Source organism: Tenrec ecaudatus, chromosome 1 (assembly GCF_050624435.1).
Source record: "Tenrec ecaudatus isolate mTenEca1 chromosome 1, mTenEca1.hap1, whole genome shotgun sequence".
NCBI classification, from domain to species: domain Eukaryota; kingdom Metazoa; phylum Chordata; class Mammalia; order Afrosoricida; family Tenrecidae; genus Tenrec; species Tenrec ecaudatus.
In genome coordinates this window covers 306479184-306486206 of record NC_134530.1, presented here as the reverse complement: position 1 = coordinate 306486206, position 7023 = coordinate 306479184, and the positions used below count along the sequence as shown (strand labels likewise).

Below are 7023 nucleotides of genomic sequence, written 5' to 3'. Positions count from 1 at the left end.
TGGCCAATACCTTGTTCCCCGTTCCAGTGTCACTGAAACTCAGCGAGACTGAAAATGAGGGACTGAGAGAAGGGACAAGATCGGGCTCCGGATTGTGCAAGAGCCTGACAGAACCAACAAGAAAACATTCTTCCCCAAATCCCAAAATACAGAAAAAGATTCCTCTTCTTACCCTAACATCCAATCCGCTGCCTCCAGAACCTGGATGGCGGTTTTCAGACATGGCTAACCATGGACTTCATATAATTCTCCATGTGTGAATAATATTTAATAAATTACTGTTAAATGTTTAAAAGCACTGGAAAGGTTACATAATATTTGTATGTCTATGTAAAATGAGAACTCATTATGTGGCCGAAATAGCTCAGTTGGGAGAGCGTTAGACTGAAGATCTAAAGGTCCCTGGTTCAATCCCGGGTTTCGGCAGTAAGACTGAATTTTTGATACTTTAAGAAAAAATGTGACAGGTGCATCACAAGACTTTGGGATTGTACTACAACTCAGGAGAACACATCCGTACAGTAGAGAAAAACTATATTTTTGAAAAGATATATTTCTTTTAAAAAAATCATTTTATTGGGGCTAATACAACTCTTAGCAGGATCCAGACATACATCAATTGTGTAAAGCACACTCGTACATTCGTTGTTCTCATCATTCTCAAAACACTAGCTTTCTGCTCGGGCTCCTGCAATCAGTCCCTCATTTTTCCTTCCCCCTTCCCCTTCTGTCCCTGCTCCCCCCTCCCGCATGTACCCTTGATAATTTCTACATTATTATTTTATCATATTTTACACTGCCCGATGTCCTCCTTCACACACTTTTCTGTTGTCCATCCCCCACGGAGGAGGTTATAGGTAGGAAAACATATATTTCTAAAACAACAAAAAAAAGAAAGAGATGTATTTCTATATGATGTTTATATATATATATATCTCCTTGGACACCTCTGACTGATTTTATTTTTATTTTTTTATCGGTCATTTTACTCGGGCTCTTGCAGCTATTATAAAAATCCACAAATCAGTTACATCCGCCAAACTTGTACAGATACGGTCATCATCATTTTGACAACCCTTTTAGCAAATAAAACCAAGTTGTATACATGCATATATTGATCCTCCTTGGTTTTATGTACTTCTGTGGTCCTGCATTAAGTTCTAAACAATATTTGTCTATTTCAGTAAAAAGCAACTAGAAATTGGTAATTCAGGAAAGTAGCCCGGTGTTACACTGGCTAAGGGCTGGCCTGCTAACCTAAGGAGAATGATTGATCCACCCAGTTGCTCCTCAGAAGAGTAACCTGGCGAAAGTTCACATTGACAGGTTCTGATGGGATGTATATATTTAACATGATGTATATGTTTAACATGTATATAAGTACAGAATTATGTATGAAAACTATTACATATACATATATATGTAAAACTATGCTACTTAGAGTGTATGGGGGTTTTGAGTACGTATTGCTTTGTTAAACATTTGCTTGGATGAATTACCCCTTTTCTCATCTGGTCATGTTAGTCTTTTGGATTTAATTGTTTCTGCTCGTATTCAATTTTAGAGTTATTTCCGCACCAATTGAAGTCTGTTTTATTTAATTTTTTGCCCGGGTAAAATACTAATATATATTTTCAAAATTTTTAAAAAATAAGATACTAATATATAACTTCTAAGGGCCAGGAGAACACAGGAAGTTGAGTCCCTTCAGCGAAGTCCAGGAGAGCGCCATATGCTGGGACTGAGCGGCGAAAGGGATGGAAGCAGGCGCCGGGCAATGAGGAGGGAGACCTTGGAGCGGGAGCAATACCTGCCTTTCCAGCACGGTCTCCTTTCTGCTCGTGTGTCGGTGCCTGAGAGAGTCCAACGGAGGGAATTTTAGAATTGAACATAAAACAATCTTCTTCTGATCATGATTTTGACTTCCAAAGAGTATCCGAGACTCTGCTAAAGGATTGTTTCTTGTGTGGGGGTATAGCTCAGTGGTAGAGCGCGTGCTTAGCATGCACGAGGCCCTGGGTTCGATCCCCAGTACCTCCAACTTTTACTCCTCACAAAGCACAAGCATAATCCGTGAGCTGTATGGATTGGGATAAGAGTTGTAAGAGCCCCAAGAAAGCGATTTAAAAAAGATAGAAAACCTGCAACATCAGGATTGGAGATTAGCAACCTGTGACATTCAGAAGACACTACCTTGCTTGCTGAACATGAGGAGGAATTAAAGCCCTTGCGGATGAAGATAAGGATGGCAGCCTTCAGTGTGCATTTCAACTCAGTGTCAAGAAGATCAAAATCCTCACAACTGGACCCATGGGTAATATATAAATGGAGAAAAGATGAAAAAAACCCATTTTTATCATGCATGAATTCACACTCAGTGCTCAAGTGCTCATGAAAGCAGCAGGCAATAGATCGAATGACATGCTGACTTGCACTACATAGAGTGTGGTGTCTCAATTGTTTCACATGCATGAGAAAGTTGCACACTGAATAAGCAAGACTGAAGGAGAATGCATTTGACCTTCTGTGTTGGTAAAGAATATTGAAAGTACCATGGACTGACAAAAGAACCATCCATCTGTCAGGGAAGGAGTACGGCCAAAAGGCTCTTTACAGGCACAAACTCAGTTCTTTGGACGTATTTTCAAAGGAGAGCAGTCCCTGGAGAAGGACATCATGCTTGGTGAAAATGGGGACAAGGCACAGCAAAACAGAGGCAGGCCCTCAATGCCCTTGTGGTAGTTAGATATTTTTTGTGTCAACGTGAAGTGTGGGGGTAGAGTCTAGTCTGTCAATCAGGTCACAGTCTGATGGTGTCTCCTTGTGGGTAGTGACCTCCTTATAAGAAGGGTCCTGAGAACATCCCCTTGACCCCAACTCCTTTACCTTCCTGCTGGAGAGTCACGCTGTGACTTGTCAGAGCTCTGTGTTGCACGGTGCCCTGGACCCACGGGACCTGGCACCCACCGGCCTGTGATCTTGCATCATGGCATGTGGCTGTGTGAATCTGAAGAAGGCTTTATGGATTAGTATCAGATGGATGGACTGTATTTGGACTGAGCTGGGATATTTTCTTGATATCCAATCACTCCTTGATACAAAATGCTTTCTTACACTTGTATGAGCATCAATGAATTTGTTTCTCTAGTCAATCTGTCCTAAAACAGAGATGGATTGACATAGTGGCTTCAAACAATGGGCCAAACAAAAGATCCATTGTGAGGATTGAGGAGGACCTGGTGGTTTTTCATGCTGTTGTGCATAGGATCGGATCTAACAACAGAAAGAGTGACAGCGTCATAAACCCATTGGGACAGTTCGACCCCGTCTTACTGGGTAGGTACAATCCCCAAATCTTGTGATACACCTGTCCCATTTTTTCTTAAATTATCAAAAACTCAGTCTTACTGCCAAAACTCAGGATTGAACCAGGGACCTTCAGATCTTCAGTCTAACACTCTCCCAACTGAGCTATTTCGGTCACATAATGGATTCTCATTTTACATAGACATACAAATATTATGTAACCTTTCCAGTGCTTTTAAACATTTAATAGTTATTTATTAAATATTATCCACACATGGAGTATTATATGAAGTCCATGGTTAGCCATGTCTGAAAACCCGCCATCCAGGTTCTGGAGGCAGCGGATGGGATGTTAGGGTAAGAAGAGGAATCTTTTTCTGTATTTTGTGATTTGGGGAAGAAAGTTTTCTTGTTGGTTCTGTCAGGCTCTTGCACAATCCGGAAATCTCCCTTCTCTCAGTCCCTCATTTTCAGTCTCGCTGCATTTCAGTGACACTGGAACGGCGAACTAAGTATTGACCACGTTAAAGGTGATGCCAGACTTCTCCCTTAGGAGTAGAAACGCGGAAAAACTTATTGTCAAATAACGTGTGTGGTCCCTTGTGAGCACGGAAAACGGGTTTCTAAAAAGGGAGAAGACCGACAATGCTGGCGGTTGTCAAAAGCAGATGAGCAACTGTCTACGTGATAGGACCCTGCGGAGGAAGGGCCCCAGCACTTGGGTCCCTGCTGCTACACCAGGCACTAGAAGGGGGCTTCAAATCTCGCGTGGGAAATCTTCATATCCTGTTTAATACTTTTTTCATAACAAGAACATTTATTAAATCTTACAGGGACTAGGACCAGCTAACTCTAGAGACACATCATCCAGATGTAAGAGACCGCGAGCAAGAGGTGCTGAAGGTCTGTCTCTAAGCCTTGAAAGGCCCAGGGGAGGTCAAAGAAACGTGGTTGGGGGCAGATGCATTGCGCACAGTGGCCGTGGGACACGTGCCTGCTATAAGACAGAGCACTGACAACACTACCCAGGGGTTTCTGCCTGAAGTCCCAGGGCAGGACTCCAGACTATGCAACCCCACGACGGAGACCCCCCAAGTAGGACACACTCTGGGTAGGCCCTAAGGACGATTGCCCCTCCCTGGGGTGTCCTGGGGCCGGAAGGAACCCACTATCCAGAGCTCTGTGTCCGCGCCCGCCAAGCCTCAGCCCAGCTGCGGACACCCTGAGCGCGCGCGCAGAGAAAGGCACCGAGTCAGAGTTGGTCCCCAGGTCAGTGACCGGGGAGCCCTGTCACACACAGTAGAAAAACAGTGACCAACTACCATGGACGTGACCAGGAGTCCTGGCTGCTCAAGGGTTAGGAGATCAGCTGCAGGACCAGCTGTTGGGTGGGAGAAAGAGGAGGAGAGAGTCGCCTTCCTTGGAGGTTCTCGTGCTGGGCACCCTGCGCGCGCCTTTCTCCTCTGTCCTCCAGGGTCGCCTGGAGTCAGAATCAGGGGGACCTCAGCGGGTGCTGGACGGGTTCTTGGATCACCAGCTGCTGGGGGGCCTGAAACCGAGAGCAAACGGGCGCCCGTGGGACCGCAGTGGGTCCACTATGGTGGTCACGGGATGCTGTGGTCCGGGGGAAGGGGAAGACGGGTTGTTGAGGACCAGGGCCAGGAGAAGCACCCCTGCGCCTGTCAGGGTCCGGATGGGTGAGGTGCATAATGGGGTGGGTGGGTGAGTGCAACCCCCTTCTCTCTGTGCTCCCTCCAGTGGTGCAGAGTTAGAGAGAGGCGCTTCTATGCTTCAGGACTGAGCGCGCCCAGCGCCCTAGGCTTGGTTTGACTTTGTGGCTCCTGCAAAGTTGGGTCCGGATCTTCCCTGGGAGCCGCGGGGAACACCCCACCACCCCCAACACGGACACGCAGGGCGAGGGGTGTCCTCGGGTGGTGGCAAGAGTGGACGTGGCGTGGGCCGGTAACTGGCAAAGGTAGCAGACTCACATGGGGTGGGGGGGGGAGCGTAGTGTTTCACTGGGCTTTCCTTGAAATCAAAGAAAAATCTTCGCAGACCTTGTATTTTGAGATTTTGGAGGTAGAATTTTCTTGTTGGTTCTGTCCAGCTCTTGCACAATCCGGAGCCGGTTCATTCGTTTTCCCCTCTCTCAGTCCCTTGTTTTCTGTCTCGCTGAATTTCAGTGACACTGGAACAACGGGGAACACATGGTATTGACCATGTTAAAGGTGGTGCCAGTTGTTTGCCTTCAAGCCTTTAAGAACACAGACGCTATATCTTTTTGATAGCGGGGAACCATCAGCTTTCTTAACCACATTTGCTTACACACATGTCTGTCTTCAGTGATCATGTCTGGAAGGTGGGTATCATGGAATGACCGTTTAGCTGGCCATCTAGCTCGGAAGCAACAATGTTCACAGAGAAGAAGCACACAAGCCTAAGTGAATACAAGGTGTTGAATGGTTCTGGTAGCAGACACCAAGGAACAAAAACCATTATTGTGTGATCACTTTCCCCACATAAACACTGAAGACAAATTTGTGCATAAGCAAGTGTGGTGAAGAAGGCTAATGGTGCCCAGCTATTGAGAGATATAACGTCTAGGGACTTAAAGACTTGAAAGTAAACAAGCGGCCATCTAGCCCAGAAGCAACAAACCCCACATGGAAGCAGCACACCAACATGTGTGATCATGAAGGGCCGAGGGGACTAGGTTTCAAACAACAAAGGCAGGGGAAAAATATCACATCACCATGAATGAGGAGAGTGCGTGATGGGGACACAATGCCCATCTGTAGACAGCTGGACATCCCTTGTAGAGGGGTAGTGGGGAGGAGATGAGTCACTCTGGGTTCAGTGTAGCAACAATGAAACTCAAAACCTTCCTCTAGTTCTTGAACGCTTCCTCCCCTCCATTTATCATGATCCCAATTCTACCTTGCAAACCTGGTTACACCAGAGGATGCACAGCGGTGCAGTAGGGATCTGGATACACAGGGAATCTAGGACAGATGAACACCTCAGGACCAGCCAGGAGAGTGGCGACACCTGGAGGGAAGGGGGTGTAGAAAGGGAGACCCCATCAGGATCTACTTATAACCTCCTCTCTGGGGGATCTGTGTGTAACCTCCTCTCTGGGGGAGGGGCAGCGGGAAGGTGGGTGAGAGGGGCACTGGGCAATGTAAGATAAGATAAAATAATAATGTATAAACTTTAAGGGTTCATGGGGGAGGGGAGAACTGGGAGGGAGGGGGAGGGAAAAAAAGGAAAAGGAGCTGATTCCAGGAACCCAAGTGGAAGGCGAATTTTTAGAATGACGAGGGCCACGAATGTATAAGGGTGCTTTACTCAATTGATGTATGTATGGATTATGATAAGAGTTGTATGAGCCCCAATAAAATGATACATAAAAATTTTTTTAAAAGGTGGTGCCAGACTTCTTACTTCGGAATAGAAATGTGGAAATACTTACTGTCAAAAAACGTGTGTGGTCCCATGTGAGCAGGGAAATGGGTTTCTAAAAAGGGAGAAGACCGACGATGCTGGCGGTTGTCAAAAGCAGATGAGCAACGCTCTGTGTTAGGACCCTGCGGAGGAAGGGCCCTAGCACGTGGGTTCCCCCTCCTTCGGGCAGGGCTATCACTTATCTGCCTAGTTCTAAGGAGCAGGGTTGACAGCTGGCCAGTGGGAAAACCCACCATTCCAACATCCACTGCT

At 46.3% G+C, this 7023-nt stretch overlaps 3 non-coding genes across 3 annotated transcripts; 2 read left to right on the top strand and 1 right to left on the bottom strand.

Annotated features, from left to right (window-relative positions):
- Positions 1 to 353: 353 nt before the first annotated feature.
- On the top strand, positions 354 to 426 carry TRNAF-GAA (transfer RNA phenylalanine (anticodon GAA)). Its single transcript has one exon. It is a non-coding gene; the product is annotated as a tRNA-Phe (tRNA).
- A 1542-nt stretch (positions 427 to 1968) lies between these two features.
- TRNAA-AGC (transfer RNA alanine (anticodon AGC)) lies at positions 1969 to 2040 on the top strand. Its single transcript has one exon. It is a non-coding gene; the product is annotated as a tRNA-Ala (tRNA).
- Positions 2041 to 3408: 1368 nt separating this feature from the next.
- On the bottom strand, positions 3409 to 3481 carry TRNAF-GAA (transfer RNA phenylalanine (anticodon GAA)). Its single transcript has one exon. It is a non-coding gene; the product is annotated as a tRNA-Phe (tRNA).
- Between the last annotated feature and the right edge of the window lie 3542 nt (positions 3482 to 7023).